The sequence below is a fragment of the Equus asinus genome, chromosome 7 (genome assembly GCF_041296235.1).
Source record: "Equus asinus isolate D_3611 breed Donkey chromosome 7, EquAss-T2T_v2, whole genome shotgun sequence".
NCBI lineage: Eukaryota > Metazoa > Chordata > Mammalia > Perissodactyla > Equidae > Equus > Equus asinus.
The window spans coordinates 66,500,567-66,516,105 of NC_091796.1; the positions used below are offsets into that span (position 1 = coordinate 66,500,567).

Here is a 15,539-nt window from a genome sequence, read left to right on the forward strand (position 1 = left end):
AGTGCCTGGCATTCTGCGGGAGATCGATGAGCAATAAGTAATGATAATCAACACATCTCATTTGCCAGTGGACCAGGAAGATCGCTGCCATCCTTTCAGCAAAGAGCAAACCAATAAGCAGGGATTTGGCCAACCTCTCCTTTCGGCTGCAATTTCTAGTTATTTCCCGGCGTAATGAATGGCCACCGGCTGGCAGACACAACAGCTTCATAATATTTGCACACAACTTATTTGGGTCGCTTTTTAATTCCTGTTTCCATTTGAAGCCAGGGTTGCCCGAAGGAGAATTCAGAGAGAAACTCTGGAGACAGAGGAACGGAAGATTCCGTTTTCCAGTGATTTCTGGGGAGAAGTCTGGAATCTGCAGCGTGAAATTGAGTACCATTTGCTTAAGGTCAAAAAAATAAAATCCCCCAGAGTGGGGGGGCAGGTGGTGCTTTAGTGGGAAGGCCGTGCAAGACGAAGCCAGCTTTGGGGCAGGGAGGGAGAACATGGCTCCCGAACGACGGGATCCCGCGGGGCCTCCCCCTGAGCTCCCAGCTTCCCCCGGCCGCGGGGCGCGATCTCGGGAGGACGGCCCGGCGCCCCGAGCCCGCAAGACGCCGGGGCTGCCCAGAGCGCGCGGCGGCGGGCAGGCGCCTGTCGCTTTAAAGGGCCGGTCTCCGGGCTCGCCGCCCCGACGCCGGGACGTGCCGGGCCGCCCCGCCCCGAAGCCGCCCGTTTCCTGCCGGGCGGCGCGACGGCACCTGAGCGGCGGCGGCGCCTGGGAGCGGCGGCCCGGGTGGTAGTGCCGGCGCCGCCGCGTCTTCCCGGTCTTCCTCCCCGGCCGCGCCAAGTAAGGGCGAGCAGGCCGCGCCGGGCCCCGGGGCCGGCCGTGGGGCGCGGGGCGCGGGGCCCGGGGCGGGGGGAGGGCGGCGCGGCCGCGGGGCCCGGGGCTGGGGGCCGGCCGGCGGGGGGCGCGGCCGCGGGGCCCGGACACGCCGCCGGCTAGGCCTCGGGCGCGGGGCTCCGAGGGGCGCTCGGCCTCGCCGGCCGCCCTGGCCCGACCGCGCGCTGCCGCTGCCCGGGGCGGCCTCCCGAGGGCGGGGTGGCCGGGGAGGGCCCGCGGTGACCGAGGCGCCTATTTTTAGCCGGCCCGAGGGCCCCGGGAGGGCAGGCGGATTACCGCCGCTCGCGGGCGGCGGCGGGCCGGGCCGGGCGTGCGCCATGCTGGGATCGTGGTCCGCGCCGCCGCCGGACCCTCGGGGCCGGCCTCGCCCCCTCCCGGCGCCCCGCCCGCCGCCCTGTGCGCGGCCGGTCGCGGTGGCGGGCGGTTGGGCATGGAGAGCGGCGCGCAGGGAGAGTTTGGACCGGTCCGTGGCCCGCCCGCCACCCGGGGAAGTTAGCCTTCCTCCCCTGAGGGGTGTGTCTACCTCAGCGGGCCCCCGCCCCCGGTTGGCTTTGGGATCTCGGCAGGAAGCCGAGCGGGCGGCCGAGGGCACTCGTGCTGCAGTCAGATGCCCGGTGCGGGGTGCGCAGCCCCGCGCGTCGGTGGCGAGGGAGCACGTGTGCGCCAGAGGCAGGCAGCCCCAGCCCGGAGCGGCCTCCCGACCCCCCGGCCACGCCTGGCTTAGGGCAGAGGGCGAGCGGTGGAGTCCTCGCTGCTCCTGGGAGGAGGGAGGAATCCAGATGCATGGTTGGGCCTGTACCGGAAAAGGAGCCTAGCAGGGATCTGAATAGGCACTGTTCACAAGCTACAGTTGAAGTTAACTGTTCAAAGTTGGAAGTGTTTGTTCAGATGCTTTGTAGAGAGCCTTGAGAAATCTAGATATCCGTCGCCTGCTAAAGATAAACACCTTGGGGTGAAGGAAACATTCTGAATTGTGTAAGAATTGACTTAAAGTCTGAGTTCTTGCTAAATTAGGTGACACTTGTTCTCACCACTTCACCTAGCAGGCACGTGGCAGCGCTGTCCCCAGTTTGGCGAAAGCACTTGCTGATGAGACTGGGATGACTGTCCCAAGGAGAACACTGAAGTCCTCTTGAGGCCGTGTGTGTTGTGGGTAGACGCGCCTTGCTGGAGACTTTCGTATTGAATGTATTCTCCGATAAACAAGGCCCTCTCCCCTCTTTAGTTCGTGCATCTAACAAGAAATAACAGGGCTGGCTTGTTTGTCGGTTCTAAGAAAAATTCCCCTCCCTCCGCCGGCATGGAGATGGAAAAGTCTCTTACTTTTGCAGCGTCAGGGTGCCAAAAGCACGTCTCTGCCTCAGGTGTGCTTAGAGACTGAGGTGTTCTGCTTACCCTTCTGAGGCTCATAGTCATGCTGAAACTTAAAATGTTACAAAGCCTAATGAAATTTTTCTTAAATGTATTAATCACTATAAAATTATAGAGGATATTGAGTATTCTTTAACCCTTTTTTGATGACTCAGGGTCAGTTTTTTTTTTAAGATTTTATTTTTCCTTTTTCTCCCCAAAGCTCCTCCCGGTACATAGTTGTGTATTTTTAGTTGTGGATCCTTTCAGTTGTGCTATGTGGGAAGCCACCTCAGCACGTCTGCCCTGTCGGTGCCCAGGATCCGAACCAGCGAAACTCGGGGGTAAACTTTTTTTTTTTTAAGATTTTATTTTTTCCTTTTTCTCCCCAAAGCCCCCCAGTACATCGTTGCGTATTCTTCCTTGTGGATCCTTCTAGTTGTGGCATGTGGGACGCTGCCTCAGCGTGGTTTGATGAGCAGTGCCATGTCCCCGCCCAGGATTCGAACCAACAAAACACTGGTCCGCCTGCAGCGGAGCGCGCGAACCTAACCACTCAGCCAGGGGGCCACCCCGTCGGGGTCAACTTTTTGAAGAGCCATTAATTTATGATTTTGTTTCCACTTTAGTTTTTTCTGTATCCTTCCTTAATATCAGTAGTCTCCTCTGCTTGATGCAAGTGTTTTTCTGGGTCTCTCACCCCAAATCTCCTTCTAGTTTATAGCCTTTAATCTGCTTTTAGTAGGGAGAACAATTTAATAATTAGATGTTAAATAACAGTCAATATGGTTTTTCTAAAGAGTCTAAGAAGTGAAGGCTTTTTTGAGGCTTAACTTTTAAAGGACCCCTGTTAAGATTATTACTGTTAAGTTCTTCACTTGAATTTTACCTGAAATGTTTGGAAGCTGTATTTTTTTTTTAAGATTGGCCCTGAGCTAACATCTGTTGCCAGTCTTCCTCTTTTTTCTTTTCGTTATTTTCTCCCCGAAGCCCCAGTACATAGTCGTATATCCTAGTTGTAGGTCGTTCTGGTTCTCTGTGGGATGCCGCCTCAGCATGGTTGGATGAGCAGTACACAGGTCCTCGCCCAGGATCCAAACCTGCAAACCTCCGGCCGCCCAAGCGGAATGCGGGAGCTTGACCACTCAGCCAGTGAGCCTGGCCCCCTGGAAGATGTATTTTTAAACTTGCATGCTTATTGTAATTTTTTTTATAGCAAAGGAAGTTTTAATCTAAAAGATCTCACAGTACTTTGTAAAAAAATTTAAATTGTTAACAAGCTTAATGATTCCAGGAAGGTTTTGGGTTTCTCAGGAACCTGACTTAATATGTAATGAGGAAATGTAGAGAGACTGTGCTTTACAAGAACATTCAAGTATTTGAGGATAACGTAACTGCTTGTTCTGTGTACTGTTTGCTTTTAGTTATTTTGAAGGTAAACTCACAGTATACTTAGAGGTTAGAAGCAAGTAGCTATTTCTTTAGAAATGACATTCATGATTACTCTTATGCATAAATAAAGTTGAGTTTTACTGCTTCCACTTTCAGTTTTTGTGAACATGACTTTGGGTGTTCTGATCTTAAAAATGTAGTTTATGTGCAAATCACAGGGAAAACATTGGTTTAGATAAGAATATAAGGTATTTTTTCTATGAACAGAAAATTAAGCTGAAAGGGGAAAAACCTTAAGTGCCATGAACTAAGGAGTTTGATTAACTTAACCTGTATCCGAGCTCTAGAAAAAGAGAAGTAATGACAGTTTATAACTGTTTGTGTGCCAGGATCTTGAGTTGGTGTTTAAATGTTTTTTCAGCCTTTGAGAGAGATGGCAGTGTAAACCATTTAAGCTTTCTTTCTTTCTTTCTTTTTTTTTTAATAGTATAGGCTTTTAATTGGTTTTATGTTAAAAAGATGAAGTGGGCAAAACACACTTTTAGTACTAAGAATAGTTTTAGTAGAAACTCTAATAGGAAATACAGTATTCCTAGGAAGTGTGTAAGAAAGTTCAACTCCTTTTAAGAAAGTTATGATTCAGTATTTTATGTGTCACCTTAACTACTACAGCTGATTAAGAACTTTTAGCTTAACTTAAATCTGGTCTCAGCAAGGTGATTTGTACACTAAGTGGGACTTAATTGTTTATATCCCCCTCCTTCCAGGACATTCCTCTTTGCGTTTTTCTCTTCACCAACTGCTTTGCTCACCTTGTCTCTATGATTTGTCTTTACTCTTGAAGTTCAAGTGCTCAGTCCTTGGTTCACTTTTCTTTTTCCCTGGTGATGTCATCTAGTGTCAGGGCTTTAAATACCTCCGTGCTTGTGGCTCCCATATTTATATCTCCAGCCCAGACTTCCCTCCTGCATTCCACACAGCTTGTGCTGCCTTTCCACTTGGATGTGAAGTGGTCAGCTCAAACTAAACTTGCCTGTTCTTCTTTAAACCAGCCTTAGGTGCAGTCTAATGCATCTCATTTGTAGGTAGCTCCATCCAGCATTCCGGCAAAAAAAATGTTGGCATCATCCCTGACTTACCGCTGTCACACTTGGCATTCTCGGCTGTATCTTATCTTGAAAATATCTCGAGAATCAAGTCACTTACCACCTCCCCTGCTCGCTAGGCTGGTCCAAGCCATTTGGATCTCTTGCCTAGATTTCTGCCGTTAGCCTCCCCACTGGTCTCGCCGCTTCGGCTCTGGCTCTCCGCAGTCTTTCAACACAGCAACAAGATCGGATCACTCTCTTCAGGACCCTGCAGCACCTCCCCATGTGCAGAGGAAAAGCCGAAGTCCTCATGGCCGACAAGGCCTGACGGACTCTGGGTGCGCTTGCTTTCCCCATGCCCTTGCCTTCTCTTAAGTTAATTGCTCCTCTGCCCCTGCTTATTTCCCTCCACCCCTGCAGAGCGCCTTTGCATGGGCTGTCGCCCCTCTGTGGAGCACTTTTTCCCTGGGATATCTGCATGGCTGACCTCCTTGTCTCCTTCAAATCTTTACTCTTCAAATGCTTTTCATAAAGGTCTGCCTGACTATTTTACTTAAAGCTGCACTCCTCTACTTATGATCCCTGTGTCCTGTTCTCTTTTCTCCATTAGCACTTGTCACCTTCTGACAAACTACATAATTTCCTTGTTGATTGTGTTTGTTGTCTCTTCTCTCTGTCCCCAAACGCACCTCTATGAGGGCAAGGCTTTTTTTCTGTTTTGTTTATTGATGGATCCTAAGGGTTTAGAGCAGTGCTTGTCACATAGGTGCTCAATAAAGAGTTATTAAAGATTTGTTTATTACAAATTAATTCTTATCCTACAGTTCCTTCCTGTGATGGATACTTTATTCTTGGACACATGTAGTTTTCAGTTTGCTGCTTTCCTAGGAACAGAGAGCAAAAGAAAAGTGGCAGGGAGCCTTTGGGAACTCCTTGATGGAGGGAGTGATGTTAGAATGGGATGGAGATCTTTTTACTCGCCCCATGTGATTAGGACCATTGGTTAGGTAGTTCAAAAAGTTGGTTAAAGCAAGAACTCAAAATATCTGTGCACTTTAAGTGTTGTATTTTAACTTAAAACATTTACTTTTACTTACCTTTCTATTTGGATCAATCTCTTGTCTTCGAATAGGGGTTTCCTGATGTTTTTTTCTGTAAGTCATACCCTAAAAGCATTGTCTGTGATTTCTAGCATTGGTTTCTTGAAAGTGGAATGAAAATGTAGGCACTGGGAAATCTTCTAGGTTCAAAATCATTCTAAATTTTTCAAATCCTTTATCAAGGCCTTTCAAAGGGTTTTAACTTAGTTTTCACAGAAATAACAGCTTTTGTCTTTATTCTCATGTTTAATAGATTAGAAATAAGTGAGTATACAGGAGAGTAAACTGCTAGCCAGAGCATGTAGCTTTCTGTAGACACCAGCCATGTATTTTTACCAAGGGGAGAAATGTCGTTTAACCCAGAGAGAGGTCCTTTAAGATAGCGTCCGTATTCACTAGGATTCATAGGGGTCATAGGATCCCAGCTACCTGCCATTGCAAGAAGAGAATGTTAGTCCACATTTCTTTATTTTGACTTTGAGCAACATCTCCAGTTAATTATCAGAACTTATATGATTTTCAGTAATTACATTGTCTATCAAGAGACCTGATGTTTCACTACATTCTTACTGGAAAATGTGGGGCAATGATTATTTATTCTTGCACGAGTCATTTAAGTTGACAGGGAAACAGTCTGATCTGGTGTAATAAGCTGCAAGTCAATAGTTAGGAGACCTACAGGTCTTAGATCTTATGAACTCTAAGGTTTTATGCAAATTTCTTATGGTTCACTTCTTTAATTATATAGTGTGTGGTGTAGTGGAAAGAGCAGATGTTGGCGAGTCCAAAGAGCGTGAGTTTGAATTTGGCTTTGCTAGTTAGAACCACTTTCTATATGTGTGAGCTTAACTATCCTAACCTGCCTGAGGCTCACTTGCCTGGCTTGTATGATCTTAGTATGGAGTTGCTATGTAAGCGATAACTAACATTAGAGTGCTTACTTGTTGTAAGGCTCTGTAAACAGTTTATGTACTGTTATATTTAATCCTCTTGACAACCTTATGAGATAGGTACTATTTGGTGGAAGCTAGGGAGGGAGGATAAATGATTGTCCAAAGACGCAGAACAATAAGAGGAGGAACCTGAATTTGAACTGAGATATTCTGACTCTAGAGCCCATTCTCACTCGTTGAGCTGTTTTGTAAGAACACTTTCTGAAAAGAATAAAGCACCGTGTATGATTATCTGATGTTAGGTGTTAGAAAGCTACGTTAAGATTATAAAGATTTTTTTCCACCAGAGTTAGAGGGTCATAAAGTTAGTCATTTACTTTGAGGACTAGAAGTTTTCCAAGTGGAGAAAATAGTAAAAGCTACTTAAAACCAAATGCTATAAATGTTTTACATAGAAAACAATAGGTAGACTATGGTCCCCTTAGTTTCCAAGAAACTTTTTCAGTCTTAATTCCTGTTTATGTGCTTAATGAATTACTGCCATGTGATCTTGTAGGCATTGTTCGATGGTTATCTCAGAAAGGCCAGCCCTGATCACCCTACTTCAAAATGCATATCCTCTTCTGTTCTTTGTCCGAGCCTTGTTTTTCTTGATTGCACTATGTCACTGCCTAACATTGTAATGCATGCTTATTTATTTATATGATTGATATTTGTCTCACCTATAAGAACATAAGCACTATGAGGTGGGAACTTTGTCTTGTTCACCACTGTGAACTATATTTCTGGCGCTTAGGTAACGCTCAGTTTGATGAATGAGTGAATTGCCTGATGGTTGAAAGTGATTGGGACTCATTGAACTTTCTGCCTTACTTGTCATTTGTGCCATCCTCTTCCATTAGGTTGGCTAGTTGATTTACGTGGAATGCTGTGTAAAGTGAGACTTTTAAGAATAAGGGTTTCAGGCTTACTCTTGGGGGTGGAATGGAAAATAAAATTTAATACATGCGTTTCAGCAGAAATACTTCTGTGCTTAGTACCAGTTCATCTTGTTGATTAGTAATGTAAGTGTTCTGAGTGAAATGTGTACATAAATAATTTAGTGAGTGCATGTGTTTAGATCTAGTTATCTTTGAAATAAATTTGAACAAATTAAGCTATACATTGAAAGTTCCCCAGTGTTCTGATGCTATGTTGTTGAACATTTAAGATGTTTCCTTCAATCTTTAGTGTCCACACACAGGTTGAATTCATTTATGTGCTTCTGGCCTGTACTTTCTTAGTTTACTGGGAAGACATGTTCATTTGAAATGTGCTCCATAGTTATTTTACATAATTTTTATAACCTGGGTGTCTGAGATTGGCTGAACATCAGGATTTCTGTGAAGTGAATTTCTCAAGCTTGTCATATCATTTGGTCCTCTCATTTCTGGGTACAGTTTTGGGTACTGTGATGTATGATCCTTGTGGTTGGTACACTGATTGCAGATGAATAGGAATAATTTCTTAAATGGCTTCCAGTTTGACCTAGATGTTAGCTGTAATTTTAAGTTTAAGTTGGATCTTTTGTAAAAGTGGCTTATTTCTTTTGCTCTTTGTTTTTCTTTTTGGGGAGGGTGAGTCCAAAAAATTGCATGTAGTTTTAACTTGAAAGAAGTCTTTCTGAGCTTGAAATTTTTAGAGCATTTTTCAAATAAAATAAACATTTAAGATTAGCCTTCGAATTATGTGTAAAGTATAACACCTGCAATTACTTTGTCTCTTGGGGATGGGGGAGAAAAGAAATACTTTATAAATAGAAATTAGTTGTAAAATGAGTAAGGATGAATTCTGGTCTACTCTTCTAGCATTATTTGCCTGGCATAAATAAATGAGTAATTACATTCCATATCCTTTCAGTTTTATGTAACCTTCATTTAAGCAAAAAGTCCCAGCAGCATTTAAAGTAACATACTATGTTTGGTGTAAGGAGAAGTTTTAGTTACTACTCTTAGTTACTCTGATTCCTTAAGGTGGCTTTGTGCTAAATCAAGAAACCCCGGATACAGTCTGTAAAAATTTTAGAAGTTTCTTATTTTAAAGTATTTGCTTTTATTTTCTTTTTGAGAAAATTATTGCAGAGTCTAACTTTCTAGAGATACTCAACACTGTCATGATTGTATACATTTTAGAAGCAGGGGAATATCTGCCTATTTACTTGTCTGTTTTTAATTTACATTTACCTCTTCCTACTTAGTTGTCATCTTTTTTATTCTGTTGTAAAAGGTTGAAAACAGATATTGAATCATCAGGTGTACAAGAGAACATAGAGCGTACAGTTTAAAGATTAAATATAAAATGAATATCTGTGTACCAAATACTTGTATACCTTTAACTTGGCGTTATTTAACAATTTTTTTCTTTTAAAATTAGGTACATATAAAATATAAAATATGTGTAAGATAAAGAGTAAAGACAGAATGAACAGCTCTGTACTTAGTATTCAGTTCAAGAACATTATCCTTAATTTTAATTTCTTTATGTGCTCCTCCTCCCAGAAGCAATCACAATCTGTTACATTGGTGGTTGTTTTTTTTTTTTAGTTTTGGCTCATCTATTCGTATCCATAAACTATTTTCTGTTTTGTTTGTTTTTGAACTCTATAAGTGGCATCCTTCTTTATGAGTTTATTTGCAGCTTCTTTTTCCTCCTCAACTTTATGGTCCTCATGCTCTTCCACCATGTTGTGTATATAGCTCTAATTCAGTCGCTTTCACTCTTGCATGGAATTTCGTTGTATGAGTATTTTCCAATTTGTTTATTACCTGTTGATGGGCATTTGGGTTGTTTCCAGTTTTCTTTTGCTATTATAAATGGTGCTGTCATGAGCACCTTGCATAATTCTGTTGGTGCCCTTGCATACATACGTGTCTCTAGGATAGTGTTTTTTAAAACTTTTTCATTACCGCTTACAGTAAGAAATAAATTTTACGTTATGAGACTCAGTACCTTGTCACATATACACATATGTAACAAAAAAGTTTCTTGAAAAAAGAAACCTGTGTGATGCCAGTCCATTTTTTAAAAATAAGAATGCTAATCAAGACCCACTGATTTTTGTTACCCACTATTCAGTTGAGATTTGCAGTTTGAATAAATTGTTTTGGACCTTATATCTAGTTAGGAGTGAAATTGCTGGGTTGCAGGAGAGGTATGTTTTCAGCTTTACTAGGGAGCGCCAAATTGTTTTCCAATGTAATTGTACCAGGTTATTCCCCTCACTAGTGTATACATGTGATAGCTTCACATTCTTGCCTATACTTGATATTGGCAAATAATAAAGTCAGACAGCCTATTTGGTATGAATTGATAATCTTGTAGGTTTTGCATTTCTGCTTACAGAGAGAAAAAATCTTTTCAGATGTTTGCTGGCCATTTTTTCTCTTTTTCTGGAATAGATGTTCATTTCTCTGTTGGATTGTTTTTCTTTTTGATTGATAGGAGTTCTTTATATATTCTGAATACTAGTTCTTTGCTGATTATGTATTACAAATGTCTTTCACTTTGTGGCTTGTCTTCTCACTTTCTTATAGTGTCTTTGTTAATAAAAGTTAAAAATTTTAATTCAGTTGAATTTATCACTATTTTCATATTGTGATTTATACTTTGTGTCTTGTTTAAGAAACCCTTCCCTATCTCAAGGTTAATAAAGATATTCTTGCATGTTGTCTTAAAAAGTTTTATGTTGCCTTTCACTGTTCTTTCTCTGGAATTGATTTTCATTTTTTCCCTTTTATGCTGCTATTTTCTTTTCTCCATAATTCCATTGCTTAGCATTTCAGGGTTTTTTTTTTTAGGTACTGAAATGTGTGAATTTAGTAGATGCTTTGAAATAATTCTTTGAGTTATTAGTTTTACGTACTGTCCACAATTTGCTTTTGGAGTCATAAGAACATAATTATGTAAGAATATTAAAATATGGATAGAGGTATTCAGTAAACTTTGAAGTCTCCTCTCTCCCCCAGCCCCCATATGACATTATAAGAGATCTGTAAACTTTTTCAAGTGATGCCTAAGTTTGCGTGTGGTTTTCTTAAGTTGTTGTGGACGTTTGTTGTGAAGCAGTCTGGTTAATTATTCTTAAAGCAGCGGCTGGTTATGCTTGGTGTTTTATAGTTTCACCACAGTGCACTGTAAGCACCGGCGACCTTCTGTATATCTCATTAATGCTCAGAGTATACATATGACCTGAGGAATCAGATCTGTCTTCAGTTTGGAAAATTCTCAGCTCTTTTAAATATTGCTTCTGTTATTTTCACTTTTCTTCACTTTTGCTAGACCTAGTTGAAGTCTGTTTGTTTCTCCTTTGTGTATCTTAATTGCTCTTTTAATTTTTTTCTGTTTTTCTGTGCCTCCAGTAGGTGAATTCAGTGCTAGGTAGCAGTTTACCAGTTTCCTTCTACTTTGTCCATTCTAGAGTTTATTCTGTCTATTGAGTGTGTTTGTTGGTATCTACGATTTTCATTTCTTACATTTGGAATTGCTTTTTCATATACGCCTACCTGTTTCACTTCTGTCTGTTTTTGTTTTATAACCTTTTTGCTACTCTATAAAAAGACTCCCTCGTCTCTCTGATATCTTCAACATGTTTAAATTTAAAAATCTTTGTCAGACTGTTTCATAAAACTAATATCATCTGGTGTGAATTCATGTTTCTGTTGATTTTTTTTCTTATCAAATTTTTTCCTTTGTTTTGGATTATTGATTTGTTAAGCTTATTTTCGGTGAAATTTTTTTTTTTTTTAACCTTTTTTCCCTCAGTGATCACTGCCTCCCTGAATTATTTATTTGTTTTTTAACTGTTTCTACCTGGCCCATTGTGCCTCTAGTTACAAACTAGGTCTGTTCTGGAACAGAAAAAAAACCAAAGTGGGGAGAAGTGTTTGTAATATGCAATCATGTACTAAGAGTGAGGTGAGAATGTGTATGTATGTATATTGCTCATATTAAAAGTAGAAGAGTATGGAATGAAATCTAAAAAATGATAGTTACCTCTGGGGAGAGAAGCATAGTGTGGAAGAACACAGGGGTGCAATCCATGCTTTGAGTTTTCCTTTTCTTTAGAGTTGACTTTGGACCCATGTAAACACGTAATTATTAAACAAAAATTTAAAAAGTCCCTAAAAATCATAAGTAAAATGAAACGAATCTTACGTGTATTTCACCTGGTGCACACTGATTATGCCAAGTGACTTTAAAACATGATAACTTGACTGTGTATCACCATTGGAATACACCCTGGGAAGAGAGTGGAGGAAGGATGACAGAAAACGAAACAAATCTTGAAATACTGTAATCATAATTTCAGTGATAATGTGTATGTTGTTATTCCAGTACTGTGTAATATGTGTATTGTGGACTGAATTGAGTTGAGCGATTATGTTGTTATTGTTGAAAACTGAGATTTTTTTTTTTTTACATTTTATTTTTTTTCCCCTCCCCAAATCCCCCCAGTACATAGTTGCATATTCTTCATTGTGGGTCCTCCTAGTTGTGGCATGTGGGACACTGCCTCAGCGTGGTTTGACGAGCAGTGCCATGTCCGCGCCCAGGATTCGAACCAATGAAACACTGGGCCACCTGCAGCGGAGCGCGCGAACTTAACCACTTGGCCACGGGGCCAGCCCCTGAAAACTTAGATTTTTGGCATTGTTGAAAGCAGATGTAGTTTTAAGGTTAGTGAAATTAAGTAAAAGCCCCACCGTACTAAATTTGAGTAGAAGCATCTGTGTGCACTCATGCAGAAATTTAGCTTATTAAACATAATCTAATTCTGGTTCTGTTGACTAAAAAGGCCTAGAAACAATGACCAACCCAGTCCCGAAAGCAATCCTGGTGCCCACATTGTGGTCTTTAAGCACCTTTTCACAATAAAAGTCGCTAGTGCTCAGAATGGGCATTTTCCAACTCTGAGGCAGGAAATGTATGGGAAAGCTGCATATTAATTACCCATTTCTGTGTAACAGTATTACCACAAGCTTAGGGGCTTAAATCAACATGTGTTTATTATACCACAGTTTCCTTGGGTTAGGAATCTGGGCACCGCTTAGCTGGGTCCTCTGCTACAGGATCTCACACAGCTGTGTTACGGTGTTGACTGGGCTGGGGGCTCACCTGGGGAAAGATCTGCTTGTAAGTTCACATGGTTGTTGGCAGCATTCAGTTCCTTGAAGGCTCCCCAACGGGAAGCCTCATTTTCTTGCTGGCAGTTGTCTGCAAGGCTGTTCTTAACAACTTGTTGACCCTCTCATTAGCAAAGCCGGTGAGAGAGTGTTCTAGTAACATGGGTTACAGTTTTATGTAACATAATCATGTACATGTGATTATTTGTATCCTGTCATCTTTGCCATATTTTATTGATTAGAAGCAAGTCACAGGTCCCACTCACACTTAATGGGAGCAGACTGCACAAGGCTGAGAACACCAAGAGGCAGGGACTGTGGGGGCCACTCTAGAGTCTGTTTACCACAGCCCAGAACATCTTATCAGAAAGCAGTAGAGCAACCAAAAACTGTTGAGGGTAGTGTCAAAACAACCTAGGAGCCATCTGGAATAAGATCCCATTGGCCAAAAAGGGGGCAATTTGAAATCAATAACGATAATAACTAATGATTGAAACAAATCAAATATGTTTAATCTATGAGTTTGTAATGATCCTAAAACATTTTTAAAAACCCTGATGAGTTGTTATTAGACCAATTCATCATTTTGACAACTGTTAAAGAAAAATAAGCATTTATCCTATTTTTCTTTCTTTTTCCTGAGATTTGTATCTCTGGGTAATCAAATAGGTCATGAGAGAAGTTTCTTTCTATAGATGTATTCTACCTGATAAAGAGTGATAAACTTAGAATATCACCACCTTGCATCCCCTAAGGAATAATGTTTAGGCAAAGATCACCAATAACTGCTAATATCACAAAGAGAAAGACATCCAGATATTAGATACATCCTTTTAGAAGTATGCCATGCTATTTGTGCCTTAGTCTTCCACTCAAGTCATAATCTTGAATCTGACCCAGCTATTAAATTTAACTGCCAATTTATAGGGAATAGAAAAGACAGAAAAACTTGTTAAACGCTATGGGAACGCCATCAACAGAATTCATAGTGGGAATCTACAGGACCAACTATCTAGTTTTTCCAACCCAAAATTCTAAGAATTGCAAGAAACTGAATAATAAAGAGGGATGATAAAGAAGATGAGAAATAAGTAAGCAACACAGAATAACTGAAAAAATATTTACAAAGCACTTGGGGAAATGTGAATACTGGCTTGATATTTGATATTAAGGAATTACTGTTAATTTTAGATTTTCTATGAGACTGGATATTTTGTCCTCTTTCCTCTCCAATCTCAGAGCAGAAGCTATATCCCTAGGTAATAGGTTTGCACAGCCCGATTATTTTTCATGCATCTTGTTTCTTTTCCTCTCCCTTCCTCTTTCCCACTCTCTCTTCCTCTTTCCCACTCTCTCCTCTCCCCCCCCCCCACACCCCGCAAGCTGTGCAGATCCTCTTCCCATCCCCACCCCTTGGTGTCCAGTGGCAAACCTTGTTCCGTTCCATTACTGTTCCCTGTAGAAGCTGCACTTCTGGCCTTTTGCCTACTATAGAGCCAGTATCAGCCATCCTCCCCTTTCTTGCTACACTCCATTTTAGGTATGGATTACTATATTGAATTTTTATTGTTTCTGACTCAGGGAGATGTTTATCTTAGTTTTCAGTTCAGCTGTATCTTTTTGATAATCTTTTATATTTCACCTATCATTTTAAGTGTTCAGAATATAAGCATCCTTATTGGATGTCTTCATCTTCATTTCTACCTATTATAATCTTACGTGTTTTTTGAAGCTTAGCTCACTGTATCCTGAGTGCTCTAGTTTAGTGATCTGTTCCCTTCCTTTGCTCAAGTTGGCCCTCTTGCGGGGTATTATTCAACTCTATAGAACAAATCTGATTTTAGTATCACACTAATTAGTTATGATTACAATCAATTAAAATCCTTAAGCCTTGAAGTGTGGTTCTTGTTCCTGCTAGCTGATCTCACCCTGTGTTTCTTTGGTCTGTTTTGGAGTACAGGTATCCCTTGCTAGTCCAACTCAGACTGAATAATTTTTTTCTTTTTCGAGATAGGACTGGTATCCCTTGCTATCTGAACTCTTGCTTGTTGTCTCAAACTTACAAACCAAATGTACCCATCTTTTGTTTAATGATTTGAATACATTCTTGAAAACTCTGCTGCTAAGTGAAAAGCCATTGCATGAAAACATATTTCCATTAATTTTAATGGGAAGTTATGCTGTGTTCCACTCAACCAACCAGTTTTCACGTATAGAAATATAGTAATCTAGCAATGGAGAGCTTATTTAAGTTTAAACAATTTGAAAGTAAATAAATACACTTTGAACATAAAATGTAATATAAAATGAAGGCATGTTGTACTTGTCAAAGGAGGAAGAGAAAACTTGGTGATGGTTGGTGGGGTGTCATTTAGACAGTCTATTCTTTTTGTACCATTTTCTTCACCAATTTCAACCTTTTGGAGCTCAGGGTTATCTTGCATTCAGTCTGCACTTAAAAGTCAAATTGTTGGGGCTGGCCTGGTGGTGTAGTGGTTAAGTTCACGTGCTCTGCTTCAGTGGCCTGGGGTTCACAGGTTCGGATCTCGGGGGCAGACTTAACATCACTTGTCAAGCCATGTTGTGGCGGCCGCCGGCATACAAAATAGAGGAAGGTTGGCACAGATGGCAGCTCAGGGCTCATCTTCCTCACACACTCACACACG

At 41.4% G+C, this 15,539-nt stretch overlaps 1 protein-coding gene across 15 annotated transcripts in view; it reads left to right on the forward strand.

Moving 5' to 3' along the window:
- The first annotated feature begins 467 nt into the window (after positions 1 to 467).
- KTN1 (kinectin 1) overlaps positions 468 to 15,539 on the forward strand; it is a 101,547-nt gene continuing 86,475 nt past the window's right edge. For 8 of the 15 annotated variants that reach the window (XM_044773631.2, XM_070513670.1, XM_070513671.1 and 5 more), the window contains exon 1: positions 474 to 835. The gene's annotated coding sequence lies outside the window, so the exon portion shown is untranslated. Of the gene's footprint in view, positions 836 to 12,205; positions 12,427 to 15,539 lie in introns of those variants that run through there. The other 7 variants (XM_044773630.2, XM_044773633.2, XM_044773634.2 and 4 more) reach the window with 2 other exon arrangements.